Consider the following 18,870-nt stretch of genomic DNA (forward strand, 5'->3'; position numbering starts at 1 on the left):
TTTTTTCAGCTATTTCAATTGTTTTCCCTCTCCACATTACTGGTGCACATACATAGCTGTATATATTGATATCAAAACTGCAGGGAAATCCATCTTGAAATGATTCCATGTAAAATAACATTAAGGTTCTTTCCCCTCTATGAATGTGGTACATTACATGTACACATCAATCAAACAATGCTTCGCGAAAATAAACTTAATGCAGGCCTTCAAAGGATCACTCCAAGATTGCTTCTCTGCAGTGTATTATCAAAGCCCCCGGGGCACATTGAAACCGAAGTCATAGAGAAAAAATTATGGAGCAGTAATGATTGCCTTGTATTCGAGGCAAGCATACGAGTCTCTGAGGTTTGTATTTCCCAGCCAGGAAATATGATCTTTGGTGACGCGTCTAGTTTCTTTTCAGAATTGGAAAGGTGAAATTGGAAAATCCAAATAGTCACAAACATTTGTTTCAGCTCTAGTTACCTCCCTCACCTTCAAAATGGAACCGGCCTTCCCCCCGCTCCTTATATGCTACTTCATAAAACAATATGTATAGTGATCGTGTTCAATAAACAAAGTAAATGCTACAGTAATAATAACTTCAGCTGGGACTTCCAAGTGCTTGACTCCTATTCTGTGAATCAGGCATGGCTTGCAATTTTAACTTTTGATAAGCTTCCGGGCAACGGATGTGCTCTCTCTCATTGGCTTAATGATATCTTTAATTACAGTGTTGTTTCACTCCACACAGCTGGTGTCTGCATAAAAAAATGAATGAATGAATGAAACTTTACCAAAGTCAAAAGGGGAGGGCGGAATACTCAAGTCATTAAAGGAGGCTGAACAATATCTAGTGTGAATTTCCCCAGAATTACTGTATTTAGTGTGCCCGCATAAGTGTGCACTTGTGTCCGTGTTTTAAAAAGTAAATGATTTTTGTGTTAATGGGCACTGGGGAGCTATGACACTTAGTTCTCCCTTTATGTGACACATTTCATCACTCGGTCATTGTTTTGCTCTTGTTGACTGATAGCTTCCCTTCTTAGATGGTCAGTGAATTCTGGCTAACATTCTTTTCGTTTAGTAATAACAACAAACCGGCATATAATGGGAACATGAAGAAACCCAAAGAGCTCTGCTAAACATGACTATGGTTGCTTTTTTTGCCCAAACTGGAATTATTAGATAGATGATAGATAGATAGATGATAGATAGATAGATAGATAGATAGATATAGATAGATGATGATAGATAGATAGATAGATTAGATAGATATAGATAGATAGATGATAGATAGACAGATAGATAGATAGATAGATGGATAATAGATGATAGATGATAGATGATAGATAGATAGATAGATAGATAGATGATAGATAGATAGATGATAGATAGATAGATAGATAGATAGATAGATTAGATAGATAGATGATAGATACAAGGCAAATATCTGAGGCCTGTGCACAACCTTAGTCTACTGAGCCTCAGCTTGGAAATAACAGCAGAGTCATGTCAGTGCTACATGGGCAGTGTGAAGTGCATCACCTCAAAGTTGTTACAAAAGAGAAAGAGAAGAGAAATTGCCTCCAGCTGCTGTGAGCTGTCATCATTTGATGGCTTCTGAAGTCCTCACAACTTCTTCACCCCTGATATATACAGAACACCTGCCACAATATGTTAATATGAAATGAGCCTCAGAATACAGAAACCAAGACGAGGGTGGAAAACCACTTAACCCTCTAGCTCAACTCTTAAACGTATGTCTGAGGGCTGACGGGCAAACATGGTGAAACTGTTCCTGGATTGTATTGGTGTGAGATTACGTTTCTGAATGGTCCTGCCTGGGATTTGTGTGTGTGAATGCTGCCTATGACATTTCAACCTAACATTTCAAAGAGATGGCTAGTCCCAAAAAAAACTCTTCTCTAACATTTAGCTTTGTTAGCGCACTATGCCTTATTTGTGTGTATCTCTGTGTGAGGAGAGTGGAGTATACAATCAACCATGCTTACCCTTCTAGGGGTTTAAAGTGGTGTCGCCCAGGGGCAGTTTTGCTATGAGATCAAGAGATTGGACAGGGGCAGTTTTGCTATGAGATCAAAAGATCGGGCCTCAGACTGAATTTGCCTTCAATGGAATCCAGCCTCTTTTCCTGAGAGAAGGGCGGGGCCGGCCTAAGACATTTTGGCACCTGAGGCAAACAACAAAATGGTGTCCCCTCCTTGCCAGGGAAGAAGAGGCGAATGAAGAACAAGGGGGCAGGATATAAAAATCTACATCAGGATTTGCCGCCGCTGTGGATCCTGCCACCCATGCCTCATGGGTGGACTGGCCCTGGAAGAATGTCACATTCAAACCATGCATGTAAAGCACTGTGATACTGCTTTAAACAGTCATGGCTTCTTCCAAATAATTCTGGGAGCTGCAGTTTGTTAAAGGTCCTGAAAGTTGTTAAATGACTCCCTTTCCCCTTCCTGAGCTCTAGTTCCCAGAGTTCCCTGTGATCACTAAACCACTCTTGGAATTTTAGCTCCGGGAGGGAAAGAGGGGCCTCCTAACAACTCATCACCCGTATCAAATTACAGTTCCCAGAATTCTTTGCATAAGTACTGTTATCATAGTATATTTAAATGTATGGTGTGAATGTGGGTGACGTCTCCTGGAGTGAGGTAGGGCGCTGGCTAGCCATGGGAAATCCTAACAGGGACTCTCATCGACAATATCCTGGTGGGTCTAATGACAGTGGCGCCAATGGCAGAACCTGGATACCCTGTGGTTGGCATGGCCAATCTTCTTCTCCATGAGTTGTTCCAATGCCATACTGGGCATGTTTGAATGCTTGCATTATGTGAGTAGGCTAGAGCACACACGAGCATTTCCTTTGTTATTGTTCTCATGCTGACTTTGCATGGGATCCAGTCATGCAGGAAAGGGATGTCCAAGATGAAGAAAACAGAGAAATACAACCCCTCTTTTATGGTTCGGTCCATGTAGTGGTGTATCCAGATTCCTGGGATCTCTGAACCTAAACAAATGGTAAAGCTGTGGTAGTAGAAATAAAATGTGTACTTGTACTCTCAGTGCTTTATTTCCACCTACCAATACGATGGGCCTTTGGCTTGATCAAGCAGAATGTTCTTAGTCTTTGTAGGGTTGCCATTTATGAATGTTGGCAGCCTTGGACTCAGCTGTAAAGTGTGGGTTCATCTTCCCTGATGCTACTCTTTGCATGTGTGAATTGTTTAGTGCTCACTGATCCTCCATGACAGCAACTTCAGCATTTGGTGGATTGTTCAAGCATCCATGACAAGTGTCATCTTAGAACCTGCTCTGTGTAGGTTTCACTGCAGCCATATACAAATACAACTTATGTACCATATGTATCCATTCCTTTTATGCTGCTTTGGATTGGGAGCAGAGTGTGTTTCTTTTTGATCCTTAACCCTAGAACAACTAACAGCTGGAGAGTACTTTCTATTACTAAGAGGGTGGGAATCAAACTTCCTGCAGCCACTCCCTTCTCACCAATGGATGAGGCTAGATGGGTCTCTCTCTTGACATGACTTTTTTTCTCAGGAGTGGCGCCTGCCCTGTGGAACGCCCTCCCATCAGATGTCAAGGAAATACAGTGGTACCTTGGGTTAAGAACTTAATTTGTTCTGGAGGTCTGTTCTTAACCTGAAACTGTTCTTAACCTAAGGTACCACTTTAGCTAATGGGGCCTCCTGCTGCCACCGCGCCGCCACCACACGATTTCTGTTCTCATCCTGAAGCAAAGTTCTTAACCCGAGGTACTATTTCTGGGTTAGTGGAGTCTGTAACCTGAAGCATCTGTAACCTGAAGCGTCTGTAACCCAAGGTACTACTGTAAACAACTACCTGACTTTTAGAAAACATCTGAAGGCAGCCCTGTTTAGGGAAGTTTTTAATGTTTGATGTATTTTTTGTGCTTTTAATATTCTATTGGGAGCCACCCAGAGTGGATGGGGAAACCCAGCCAAATGGGTAGGGTATGAGTAATAAATTATTATTTATTATTTATTATTATTGTTGTTGTTAATTGAACCCCAAGGAGGAGTGCAACTTCCCAGAAGGTCCTGATCCCCTGGCCTATGGCAGAGCCCTGAGTCTGCTGCCCGTCTGCTTTCCACTTCTTGGGAAACATATGGAGAGGGAAGAGACTATAAACACAAGGTATGGCTGCGTCGATAGCCCTTTATTTCTTATAATGTGCAATTCTGCCCTAGGAGCCAAACAGAATGATGTGGCCTTTTTCACACAGCAAGCTGCTGCCAGTGTTGAATTTCCAAGTCCGTTCAGCGTCCCGCCATTCTGACCTGCCAGACAGTCCTCCTGAAAGTATGTTGGTTGCTGTTCCACCTTCAGCCTGTCAGATCTCGTTGCAATGATGAGATAATCTGATTAGGGGAGTTGGGAATTATCAAGATTCACTCACCATCCATATATTTTCATATCACAGCCAGAGCAAGCTGGAGATTGTCAGTGATCAGCGAAGCGCATGTCGAGTGGCCAATTCAATTCCCTGGGCCCCATTCCCCCCGCCTTAATATTCAAACTGAAGGATCTGGCTTTTCATCTCCTTCTTTCAACACTACAGCTGCCTTCCACATCCCCTGTTGCTCCAGACATCACTCAAGGAGACTTGCTGAAACACATCCAACACAGTGGTGATTATTAAGCAGGGCTCCACTTCTGTTCCTTTCCAGAGTATCCCTTGGGTGACTCCTTGTGGCTGCAGATACATTTATGACTAGGGGAAAGGTTAGGGATCATCTTGCTGCCATTCAGCATAGCAGGAGCTTACACTGATGGTGCCTAACACCTCCTGTTGGACTGGCACCTTGACCAGAGACCTCCTTGGTCACCCCCCTGGAGTTGTCTTGCTTGTTAAATGTCAGTCCTGACCTTTCTCCCAAAGCAGCCTAGGACTGCAAACATGCAAGCAACAAAACACCCAAAAACAATTCCAACCCAGATGCAAACTCAGAAATATCTCTGCTTAAAAGGCTTGTTAGAAAAGCTTATCACTAGGCACCAAAAATACATCAGGCAAGTGCTGTCTCCACTATTTAAGTGGAGTTCTTCTTCTTTCTTCTTTGGTGATCACTCGTTGCCAAGTAAGCTCTGTGAGTGTGACTTTCTCCCAATTGAAGTGCAGAGTGTTTGAGGACTGGGACATTCACAGAGAAACCAAAATGCTTGTTTACAAAGCCATTGTACTAACAGCCTTACTGTATGCTTGTGAAACATGGACCACTTGTAAACGCCATCTCCATCTCCTCAAAAGATTCCATCAACAGTGTCTCCGAAAAAAATTACACATCACTTGGGAAAACAGGTGAACTAATGCCAGTGTACTGGAAGTAGCAAAGATCACCAGTGTTGAAGCAATCATTCTTCAACATCAACTTCGTTGGACTGGTCATGTTGTGCGGATGCCTGATTATCGTCTTCCAAAGCAACTACTCTATTCCGAACTTAAAAATGGAAAGCGTAATGCTAGTGGTCAACAAAAGAAGTTTAAAGACTATCTCAAGGCAAATTGTAAAAAATGTAGTATAAACACTAGCAATAGGGAAACACTTGCCCGTGAACACTCCAATTGGAGAATAGCCTTTACCAAAGGTGTCATGGGCTTTGAAGACACTGAAACTCAGGACACAAGGGGAAAATGTGCTAAGAGGAAGACACGCTTGGCAAATCCACAATCCTAAAGGCCTGATTCCTATATTGCATGGAAATGACCTACTGATAAGATGGCATCTTTAGGAGGCCCCACCTGCAGAGATGAATTGGGTGTGTAAGGGATGAGGAGATCTTTCAGGTATCCTGTTCTCAAGTTATATAGAACTTTATGCACCAGAAAAAGTGGGTTTCAGTTGATCGGGCAGATGTTTCCAAAATTTCCCCCATCCAAATTTCATCAGGTTTTCCTGTTTCCCACAACCTTGATTGTATACAGCCTAGTTGTAAAGAAAAGAACCCCCCACCCACAAAAAACAAAACTCTAAGTCGTTTACATAAAAAAATAACATATACATCAAATTTATCCATTAAGAGTCATAAGTTAAAAACAAAATATAAATAAAACCAGGTGATATAAATCTGTGTAGCCAATTTTCCATGTCTGGCTAAACAAAAGAAGTTTTTAGCAAGTGCCAAATTCTGCACAGTGAAAATGCCTGTTTAAGATCAATAGGCAGGGAGTTTCCACAGTTCAGGTGATGCAATGTGGAAAGATAAATTCTTTACAGGTGCAGAACAGATAGGGGGTGGCGTTTGTAAATATGCTAGTTCCACAGAACAAAGTGGTCAAATGGGCATATACAGGGCAAAGCAAACCTTCAAGCAAACTGGTACATAAATTAATATTGCCAAGTGCGCACGCACACAAACGGAAATGTTATGATTGCAGTGAGTCCTTATTGCCTTGCTAAAAGAGAGTGGCACAGCTGTTGCTCTGGGCCACTTTGCTAAGCAAAGCATCTCATTGCAGATGAGTGTTTACCACTTGTATCTGGGGAAAAAGAGGGAAGAATTAGGTAGCGCTGATTGGATGCGAAGCCACGAAGAACATCTCTGCACACTGATTAATGCTATCACAGGCATTCCAGATTCTCTCTGCAATCCCCTTGGTCCCTGACCCTTTGCTCTCTCCCCTCTGCTCAGCTGTCGGGAGGAGAAAGCGCAGCTCACTCACAGCCCAGGTTCCAGGAGGCGGCGGTGGGGGAGAAGAATTGCTGTGCTATTGACAGATTTATTTGGGTGTTTGAATCTTTGTGGGGGAATGGAAACAATCTGCAAAAATCAAGGAAGAGGCAGGTGCTGGACACGGCTGAGCGATGGAAAGAGCACAGTGAATGAGGTTATCAGTGCAGCGAAGGAAGTATTTGACATCGAAGAGGAGGAAGTATCATGGGAACCCAGACCAGAGACAGAGCTGTATCCAACTAAGGCAGCAACCACACTTCGGAACTGCCTGCCTATTGATATCAGACAGGTGTCTTCACTGTTCTCTTTTTGATGCATGCTATTAAAAAAAAAACCACCTTGCTTAGGAAAGCATACCCAGATATCTAGAATACTGATAAGTGTTTTAATCTATTTTTAGTTTACTGAATGTGAATGTGGCCTGTTGCCTACTCAGAGTAGACCCATTGAAATTAATGGACCTAAGTTAGCCCACTAATGTCCATTAATTTCAATTAACCAATGCTGAGCAGTGCTTTTCTTCTTAAAAAAATGTTTAGGGGTACTTTCAATATGAGGGGTACTCAAGAAAATCACCAGGAAAGGAAATGAGGCTGCCTTCAGAGGTGGTAACAACGAAACTGACCAATCACCATGCTCCTACTTCACACATCATCATCATCATCATCATCATCATTATTATTATATTAATATTATTAATATTATTTAATTTCTATACCGCCCTATACCCAAAGATCTTAGGGCAGTTCACCTAAAATATCAAATACATAGAATCAAAACAAAAACAATCCAATAAAACAACCCAAAAAGATGTAGAATCAGGCATGTCCAAAGTCCGTTTCGGGGGCCTAATCTATCCCCTGTGGCAATTTATTTCTTGGGGTAAAATCCTAAAAACAACTTCAATCACAAAAGAAGCTCAACAAGTCCAACCCTAAAAAAGGTCAACGACTTTGGTTAACCTCATCAAATGTGGCCCTCTTTGAAAAAAGTTTGGACACAGTCAGGCAAAGGCCTGGTTGAAAAGGAACATTTTTGTCTGGTGCCTAAAGGAGGATAGTGAAGGCGCCAGGAGAACTTCCCTGGGGAGAGCATTCCATAAACATTAAATGCTCACTTCCGTCTGAGACTCAAGAAGCACCGTGACAAGAAATGAGGCTGCCATCAGGGCAGTTGCTAACGGAACTGACGATTCACTGTGCTAGAGAAGAAACTATTTTTTTAAAAAAGTTTCTTCTCCCGTTAGATTCACAAAATGTTTAGAAGTGTGTACCCCTGCGTCCTCCCAGGAAAAAAAGCACTGATGCTGAATATACTGAGTATTGGATACAACCATAAACCCTTCCTCCCCGCCCCATACACACACCCCAGATGGATTTCATGAAAAGGTTATTGTATTCCACTGGGGCAGGTGCATCAGGGGAAGGACAAAGTAATTTGCTGAAGATTAATTGAACATTGATTTGCTTTTAATGAAAAACACAGATACCACATGGCCGTATCTGTGCATACTTATGGTGCAATCTTTCTTCTTCTTATTTTTAATTAAATGTATTTGATACGAGTGTCAAAACATATTGTTACACACCACACCAATCTCTGAGCTGTGTGAGATACCAGGGGTCTTGTGGTACTTACCCAGGGTTCATGTTTCCTTCAGAAATTAGGCACAGCTGATACTGTTGTCTTCGTGATATATGGTTTATTTACACATATATAGAACCTGAGTCACATCTCAAGAGGATTTTTTGCTCCTCTCTTTGGAGCAGCAGCTCTAGGTCTACAGGAACCAGCCATACTCAGGGCCGGATTTAGGTTTGATGAGGCCCTGAGCTACTGAAGGTAATGGGGCCCTTTATATGTCCAGCTGTCCTTTGTCAACAATAAATTGTCACTGTTTTCTTGTGTTGAATATATGCTATATGGTAATTTATAGACCTAATAGGTATCTAAAGCCATTTGCACATAACAAAATATGTATTTTATCAAAGTAATTGCTGCACAGTTAAGAAGTATATTAATAGTGAAATACAATTAAGAAGAAGTATATTAATAGTGAAATAATTATTAAGCTGTAACTTAAAATGATGTAGGTTTTATTTTATTTGTTTTTTTATCTTGTATTTTGGAAATGTACATCCAGTGGTTTCTTTCCTTTAATTTTTTGGAGGGCCCCCAAGAGAGTGGGGCCCTAAGCTATAGCTTGTTTAAAAGGTAAAGGGACCCCTGACCATTAGGTCCAGTCATGGCCGACTCTGGGGTTGCGGCACTCATCTCGCTTTATTGGCCCGAGGGAGCCGGTGTACAGCTTCTGGGTCATGTGGCCAGCATGACTAAGCTGCTTCTGGCGAACCAGAGCAGCGCACGGAAACACCGTTTACCTTCCCGCTGGAGTGGTACCTATTTATCTACTTGCACTTTGACGTGCTTTCGAATTGCTAGGTTGGCAGGAGCAGGGACCGAGCAACGGGAGCTCACCCCGTCACGGGGATTCGAACTGCCGACCTTCTGATCGGCAAGTCCTAGGCTGTGTGGTTTAACCCACAGCGCCACTAATCCGGCACTGGCCATGCTGCCTGTCCCTTTGTTACAGCCTGTTCCAACTACCCTGCCAAAAGTTCTGCCAGCCCCCCGCTTTCTCCCCTGCTTTCCAAACTTCTTGCAAAATGCCACAATTTGCCTTCAGCGTACTGAAAACCTAAACCCTTTCTATCCTTGCCCACTAATACCTCTGGAGGAGTTCTCATCCCTCCCTGTCTCTCGCAGGCTTTGCCCTATTGATGGCTTCCCAGATGAGTTGATGACTGGCTATCATCGGCCTTTGTTCCTCTTAACAGCTTATCTCCCAGAGATGCCCTGGTCCAGAAAAACAAAGTTAGCCTGCATTTTTACACTGCTGAATACAATGCCTGTTAGTGCCCCTTAATTCTCAAAGCACTGAATAAACCCTAGCACCCAGGCATCTAGAGGGAGTCAAGGCACAAACTCATAACAATAAAGAAGTTGAAATATGCACTCCATATCAAAGCCTCCTTTCTGTAAGGTAAGGCTGTAAGGCTTATTTACAATAAGCAGAGTATAGATGGTTTAACCACTAAAATTGGTTATAACTCTGTGACAAAGCGTTCTTTATGAAAACAACTACTGGCCTCCACATTTCATTAACAGGTTTGAATGCACTTTGAATTTACAGAATGCCATCAGCTGAACCAATAAAGGAGCAACCCCATAATTTCCTCAGCCATTCTGATTTCCTTACATTTCCAATGACAGGAATAAACCAGTCTAGCAAGAACTAGAGCATTTAATGCCACCATACGCTTCTCTTGGGGGACTATGGTATAAAACTGAGATGAGAAAAAGAGTTTCTATAGGGACTTCGTTGTACTCCAGGAATGCAGAACTCCCATCATTTAACCAGGGGCACTATTTTTGTTGGCACAATAGGAACTGTCATTTAACAAGAGTCTTCCCCAGTCCTACCTAGAGAGGGTGAGGACTGAACCTAGGATAAGCAACATGCAGAGTGCATGTGCTACTGCCATTATGCTGGAGCCCTTCCTAAATTTTGCAGACATATGTTATAACCAGGGTATCCTTGCCATAGTGCAAGTGGGATTTACCAGGGGACTGCTGCGAAAGCCCAGCACAACTTATTGTTTGTTTTGCTGGTACAGCTTCCTGTTTCCTGGGCTTTCAACCGTGCCATCTTCATGCATCCTTCGAAGAACAGGCTTGGAGCTAATCCCCGATTCCAGAGGCTTTGTGAGCACCGTTTAAGCCACAGCTTAAACTCCAATTAACTTTGTAAGTTAACACTGACACATTCTGTTTCAGATGAAAACACACTTCGGGAAAGAACTGTGTTTCTCTCTTTTCTATGCCTTTAAATCTACCTGCACTGTGGCTGTCCTTTCCCTGAGTCTGCAAAGCAAGCCAGAAGAGTTTTTGGAATGATGAATTGTTGGGTAAAGTCCAGTCGACACCACAGAGATGGTTCCATTCCACTGGATAAAGTGCGCTCTGGGCACATCTTGGCATGGCCGTTGGATGGAATCGGGTCTGGGCCTTTGCCTTTCACCCCCCACAGAGCCCCCCAAGCCATCATCTGCAGAGGAACATTTTACACTTGGAGATCAGTGACTGAAAGCTTGTGTGTGAGAGAGAGAGAGAGACAGAAATGGCACAACTGCCACTGTGAGCAGCTTGAAGGTGCCAACTGACTCAGAGGAGCGTGTAAAGCGCCCTGGCTCTGCGCAGGCACTGTCTGCCGACTGTGTCACACATTGCTTTGCTGAGGAGGAAGCACAGGAGCCAGACCCCATTTGCATGAATTTCACATCCTTTTCTTTGGCTGAGAACATACTGTGCTGTTCAATGGACAGTTCCTTTCTGATTCACTGCTCTAATTATATTTTACAGCTAGAATATGGCAGTTATGTCAAAGCTGATGGGGAGAGTTCTCCTGAACGGCAGTGACTCAAAAGGGGGTGGGGGAAGATAAAATAGTGTGCTGTATTCCCTTTCCAGGTATTCACAGGTCTAGACAGGGGAGTCCAGAAACCTCTTTTTCTTTGGCTTAGGACTGTTCTCAGTGGTGCTAGCATGGAGGGCATCGACAGAAATATACATTTGGCACATACATCAGTGCACATGTTTGAACCCCTTTGCATGACTGCTAAATACACGGAGGATGAAAGCATGAGATACATTATCAGAACCCCCTAGTGTTAAGCAGACTTGAGTATATATATTAATTATTTCAGCGCATCATTAAACTATAGAACTCCCGCAGAAGACAGTGATGGCCACCAGCTTGAGTGGTGTTTAAAGAGGATGAGACAAATTCATGGAAGAGAAGGTTATCAATGACATTGCCTCCTCAGTCAGAGGAAGCCATGTTTTTCTATACCAGTCGCTGGAAACCACAGGAGGAAGGAGTGCTGTTGTGCTTGAATTCTCTTTGTGGGTTTCCCACAGACATCTGGGTTGCCACTGCAAGAAAAGGATGCCGGACTAGATCAGTCATTGGTCTGACTAATAATAATAATAATAATAATAATAATAATAATAATAATAATGCAATCAGACGTCCCTATTTTCATCAGAGAGATGTTGGAAGCACAACAATGTGCTTCTAGACTGCATGCAAACACATCTGTTGAGCATGTGGAAGTCAACAGCAGGCAAAACAGGCATGAACTTGGACACTCCTTCCGTGTATTCAATTGGCACCCACAAGAAAATAAGTAAAACATAAGAAGATCCCTGCCATATGAGGTCAAAGGCCCATCTAGATTAGCACCCTCATTTCCCAGTGGCCAACCAAGCAGCAGTGTAGCTAGCCACTGAGGAGCCCGGGGTGATGTGCATGCTCTGCCCCCAGGGGTGGGGTGAGCCGCCCATGGGGTGGGGCGAGTCAGGGCAAGGAGTGCCGCAGAGCCTCCAAGGAGTCCGCCCTCCGCCTCCCCCTCAGCTATCATTTCAGGCAGTCCGGCTGCTGCTTCTCCTTCGCTCTAAGCACTGCAGGCCCCATGGTAAGTGCCACCCCCCGTGGTGTGGTGCCCAGTGTGCCCCCATGCCCCCCTAGCTACAACTCTGCAACCAAGTGCCCATAGGATGAACACAAGCTGGACATGAGCACAACAGTTCTCTCTCCCTACTTCCTCAAGAGATAGCTTTGAGAGGATATGCCTCCAACAGTGGAGGTGGAACATAGCCATCATCATCATCATTTATACCCTGCCCATCTGGCTGGGTTTCCCCAGCCACTCTGGGCAGCTTCCAACAGTATATTAAAAACACGATAAAACATCAAACATTTAAAGCTTCCCTAAGCAGAGCTGCCTTCAGATGTCTTCTAAAAGTCAGATAGTTGTTTATTTCCTTGACATCTGATGGGAGGGCATTCCACAGGGCGGGCGCCACTACCAAGATGGCCCTCTGCCTGGTTCCCTGCAACCTCACTTCTCGCAGGGAGGGAACCGCCAGAAGGCCCTCGGAGTTGGATCTCGGTGTCCAGGCTGAACGATGGGGGTGGAGATGCTCCTTCTGCTATACTGAGCCAAGGCCGTTTAGGGCTTTAAAGGTCAGCACCAGTAGCCATTGATAGTCCTAATCCTCTTTCAAAGTCATCCAACTTGGTGGCCATCACTGCATCTTTTGAGACCAAATTCCATAGCTTAATGATGTTCCATGTGAAGAAGTACTTCCCTGTCCAGAATCTTCCAACGTTCAGCTTCATTAGTTGTCCCCAGGTTCTAGTACTGGGAGAGGGAAGGAAAATATCTCTTTTCCCACTTTCTTCGCACCATGGATAATCTTCTTTATCTCAACCGTGTCTCCTCTTCCTTGCCTTTTTTAAAAAAACCTGAAAACTCCAAAATGTTGTCACCTTTTCTCACAGGGGAATTGCTCCATAGTCCCTCCTTGATCACTTTCATTGCCCCTTTCTGCACCCTTCCCAGCTATACACAAATGAATGTCTGAATGGGGCAGGAGATGTTTGGCCTCAGGAAGAAGAAGCGAGAGGGGACTCAGATGAAGCCACCTCGGCTGCAGTAACAGGATCACAGCTTGGATAACAGAGGGACGTGATCTCTCATTTAACTGCGCTAAAAGACAAATTGCTCACAGACAAAGCTGCCCCTTAGGGAGAACAACCAGAAAATGAATTCCTAGAGAATGGGGAAAGAGCAGAGAGAGAGAGAGAGAGAGGAGTGGGGGGAAGAGAGATGCCGCATTTTATGTGCCGAACAGGTGCTTTCTCTTTTAAAAACAATTCTGTTACCAGAATTATTTCCCCTCATTTCCAGAGGAACATTTGATGTACCGTTATTCTTAGTCTTCATCGGCAGCATTAAAATCACTCAGGGAAATGCTCAGGAGGCTGTTTTGAGAGGAAAATCCAACTCTTTGTTCACTGATTCATCTTCAAGCAGGCCTTAAAAGAGAGAGAGAGGGAGAGAGAGAGAGATTTAATATTTTGCTAGAAAGAAAGACACACTTCTCTTTCTTTAACTCCTTAGCAACAAGGTTGTTAACATTAAATTTCTGAGGTTTGGGCCACTGTTGAGACACACACAGGTCCAGGAGAGCCAACCTGGGCACCAGGTTATGGGTGCCCAGTGAGTGTGATGTCATGTCGGCACGTTACAGCACGACATCATGACGCCACACACGTGTGTTCCGGACTCAGAACCTGACTTCTGGTGGCACTGGAAGTCAGGTTTTGAGACATTGTGAGACCTTGGAAAGCATCTGAGGTCTTAGAGATGCTGTCTGAGGCCTTGCAAGACATCAGAAGCTGTGTTGGGGGCCCTGCGGTGTGGGTGCTAATTTTTTGTGGGTGCCCAGGCACCCAGAGCTCCCTATGGTTGGTGCCCCTGCAGGGGTCTAAATAATCTAGGTTTGTGGGTTCTCTACTATGAGTATTCAGCCTGAATGCCACATTCCCTCTTGCAAGGACTGCGTGTCAATGGTGGGCTTGGACAGAGTCAAAACTGACTGTGACCAGAAGCAAAAGGAGGTGGAGCAACAGATGTGATTCTTGTCTTTGTACAATGCATTCCATGCATGCAAAAGCCAGATGTTTCTACACTGCTTTTAATATTGTGTAACCGGTCTTGGGACCTTAGTGTAAAGGGCTGATGCAGTGGTACCTCAGGTTATGAACTTAATTTGTTCCAGAGGTCCGTTCTTAACCTGAAACCATTCTTAACCTGAGGTGTGCTTTCGCTAATGGGGCCTCCTGCTGCCGCGCCACCACCACATGATTTCTGTTCTCAACCTGGGGCAAAGTTCACAACCCGGAGCAAGTACTTCCAGGTTAGCGGAGTTTGTAACCCGAAGCCTTTGTAGCCCAAGGTACCACTTTATATAATAATAATAATAATAATAATAATAATAATAATAATAATTAATTAATTAATAATAATACACATGTGCACATGTATCCAAGCAAGCAAGGGGCACCACCAAAGACTAATTGCAGCCAGGCAAAAGCACTCAGGAAGGGCACAGAGTAAGGTCAGTGAGAGGTATGGCCTGGGAAGAGGGGGTGGGGCCTGGGAGGGTGGGGCCTGAAGAGACATGTGACCTAGGGAACAGTGTATTTAGATGTCTGTTACAGCAAACAGGCGGGTCCTATACATTTACATTGGTACCTTGGGTTACATAAGCTTCAGGTTACATACGCTTCAGGTTACAGACTCCGCTAACCCAGAAATAGTACCTCGGGTTAAGAACTTTGCTTCAGGATGAGAACAGAAATCATGCTCCAATGGTGCAGCGGCAGCAGGAGGCCCCATTAACTAAGGTGGTGCTTCAGGTTAAGAACAGTTTCAGGTTAAGAACGGATCTCCGGAACGAATTAAGTACTTAACCCGAGGTACCACTGTATTCATTTATTTCATAAATATGAGAGAGAGAGAGAGAGAGAGAGAGAGAGAGAGAGAGAGAGAGAAGCTCATTGAATTAGATGCAAAAACTTTTCTGTTAGGTGCTAAGTTCCATCAATAATGCATTTCAGACAGCATGCCTTATTAATTCAGACTTATTATGTCTTTTTCAGCTGGGGCATAAATTACTCTTACCATCATCAAAGGTGTTTCTATTTATCTGGTTTTGTCATTTGCCAGTTGTTAAAAAAAAGCCATTAATCATTGACTCTCTGATGTTAAATTTGTTGTTGAGACCTCCTTTCAGTACATGTGGCCACTAGTGGGCATGAACATGTGTTTTGCACATGTCTTTGTGCGGGTGGGAGGAAGAAGCCAGTTCAATGTCAGGGAGTATCTGGGCTGCACAGCCTTGGGGACAGGGCGGAATTGTTCCTGCTAAGATGTGTGTGCTAAATTAAAATAAGAGCTGGTGGATTAATCCTTGGTCAACATTTTGTTGATGAAGTGAACAAATATTGGCCTTGTGAAACTTGCCTTAGAATTCTCTTTGCCTTTTCCTTCCAAGGCCATGAAACCAAGCCTGAACATCCTCCCCCCCCCAAAAAAAAAACCCAAACCCCAGACATGTAAAAATCCTCCTGGATGGAAATGTTCTTCCTCCAAAAGAGGACATGTCCAGGTTTTCCCAGACGTATGGCAACCCTACACATTCTTAAGCCTAGTCCCCAAGGAGAGAACTCTTCCCTGCCCCCAAAATATTTTCATGTACAGCTACCCCTCCATTTTATATCCCTTACCCAAATTCACCATCCTGACTGCACCTAAAAGCCTTCCCACCTGAGATATTTCTGGAGAGCAGATGACCAGTCACACCAGGCGTGCGTCGGTCAGCTGACCACCTGCTGAACTATATGGCTTACTTCTGCGGGTCAGCTACTCAGATGACACCAACATAAGCTTGGAGTATGTTGTTGCTCTGAGCCAGGTGTGGAACTTATGGTCTTCCAGATGTTGTTAAACTCCAGCTCCCATCAACTAATGATCAGGGTTGGTAGGAGCTGGACTCCAACCACAACAACTGGAGGCCCACAGATTTCTCATCCCTGCTCTGAGCCATTCTCATAACTGATTTGATACTTTGTAGGGTAATCAGCAGGTCTGAGAAGTTGGGTGTCAGACACAGGGTGTCAGAGTGCCCTGTATACTGAAACACACGTGATTGGTAGGTTGCGTGATTAGGGTATCGTTCTTGTCCACACTTCTGACCATCATCCCTGGGGGGTGACAATGGTGTGTGAGAAATAGCACCACTATCCCATAAAGCATGGGTCAGCAAACTAAGGCCCACGGGCTGGATCAGGCCTAATTGCCTTCTAGATCTGGCCCGCGGACAGTCCAAGAATCCAGGCAGCCAGCATAGCGCGTGCATGCAATGATTTTTGCGGCTCAGCCAGGCTTGGGGGTCAAAAGTGAGGCGGGTAGCTGCTCAAGACAAGTCCTTTCTCTGTCTGTCGCGCATGCACAACAATCTTTTCTTCCAGGGTCGGGGGTGGGGAAGAAGGAAAAGGAGCCACAGTTCGGATTTCCACCATGGAGCTGCTGGCAACTGACCTCAGGAAGGGCAGTTGTGGTGGCAGGGGCTCAGAGGCACCTTGGGAGCGATGCCCACCGGTATCTGTGGCGGTGGTGCTCCCTACCAGAAGAAGCAGGGAGCTCCTGGGCAGCTGCACTCCGAAGCAGTTCTGTGCTCTACTGGGGAGGCCACTCGTTAGCTACATGGTGCAAGCCATGGAAAGGTAAATAGCCGCCGCCTTGTCTTCCCTCAGACAGGGAAAAGAATGTTTTTCCTTGAGGGGCGCCGGCCTGAGTTAGTGTGGCCAACAGCTTTTTTCTTCACCCACGCATGCGCACACGCTCTCCAGGGCTGACAGGAATGGTGCGTTTACCTCGGTCCCCCACCCCGCCTTACAAGAGAAATAATAACTGTAAACGTGTAAAACACAAAGGAAGCAGCATAGGTGTATGAGGGAACACCCCCCCCCCCAAAAATATCAAAATTGGGCAACATTGGGGTTGGTCCCAGTAAGCGTTTTTGCCAAAAATGTGGGTCATAATCATGGCAACATATAGTCTGCCCCCCCCCCCCCCAAGTTCTGAGGGACAGAGAACCGGCCCCTGCTGAAAAAGTTTGCTGACCCCTGCCATAAAGCATATGTGGTTCATGCATATAAGGGTGTTTATGTATAAGGGAAACCCAGCCAGATGGGTAGGGTATAAATAATAAATTATTAGTGTTATTGTTGTTGTTGTTGTTAACTATCCCTATCATTACCAGTGCAGTCTCCTAAGGGTGGGCATCAGACCTGTGCATGCACTGAATGATGAGACAAACTGAAGTAATTTCCACACTCCTGAGACAAAATATGGTCAATACATAAACGCTGCATTGGATTTGGAACCCTGAAAAGCCAAAAAGCCCTCTATCATTCTTTTTTGTACCTTTTGGTGCTTTAACTCGTGTGTGTGTGTGCGTGTGTGTGTGTGTGTGCTCCTTATGGCCATGGGCTTTGCAAGTAGCAAGGGTGTCTAGAACACTGAATGGCTCTGGATTTTTGTTGTTGTTAAAGTACAGAGGATTTTTAATTTTTTTAAAAAAAATCTACATTACTCTGCTTTAAAAACACCAAATATAGCTCTTCAGAATTTTTCAGGGAACATTCTAGACACCCACACATTGTAAGGTCTTTCAGAAATCTGTTAAGAGACCTGCAAAGCCTATGTCTGAAAGCCCGTTAGAGAACACAGGCAACCATCAGAAAGAAAGGCAATGTGAAGTTGATAATTTTTATAAGAACACAACATGAGCTTGATGGATCAAGTGAATGGCCCATCTAGTCCATCATCCTGTTTTCACAGAGACTGAACCGATGCTTTTGGGAAGTCTGCTAGCTGGACATCAGTGCAAGTCTGCCCACCTGTGATTCCCATCAACTGATAGTAAGAGGCATACCGCCTCTGACAATGGAGGTCAATATAAAAGCAAGAATACATACGGCTTGGCCACTTCTTAATTATTTTAGGGTATGAAGAGACACCCCCATGCCCCACTAAGGGATGACAAGGGAACTTAATCCCTTTTACTACTAAAAACAGTCCCTGGACTAATTTGTTTGAAATTTGGCATGCTTGATACAATCTGGAAGGGCTCGTGTGCCTGCAAATTTCATTCACTTTGGCCAAAAGGCAGAAAAGTTATAGTCATTTGTTTCTCTTAGATCCTCCATTATTGTTGGTGGGGCAACATACTGTCGCTTTATTTCATACAGAGGAGTTTAGAACCTGAAACACCGATCAAAGCAGAGAGGGCACAGAGTGACTCAGAAACAGATCAGCGATTTTAAAAAATGCAAAGACACAGGACGAATAAAGGGGCTGCAAACACACCCTTGCTGTCTACTACCAACTGCCCCATGGGAAGGAATCCAGGAGAGAGAAGCATGCAGGCAAAGATGTCTGCTCTAGCTCCAGATGGAGTGTTTTTGTTTTGTAAGTGCATGACTTTTACTGCATCCATTGCATATGATTAATTTTGTGAGCCGCTTTGAGGACTTCAGTCAAACAGCAGGATACAGATCAGCTGAACAAACAAACAAGGAACCAGGCCGTGTATGTAGACTAAACCACAATGGCTATGTATGACTGTTGTGAGTGACTGCCTATTGTCATGGAATATAGCAGGCGTAGGGAGTTT

Source organism: Podarcis tiliguerta, assembly GCF_965153285.1.
Source record: "Podarcis tiliguerta genome assembly, chromosome: 14".
NCBI lineage: Eukaryota > Metazoa > Chordata > Lepidosauria > Squamata > Lacertidae > Podarcis > Podarcis tiliguerta.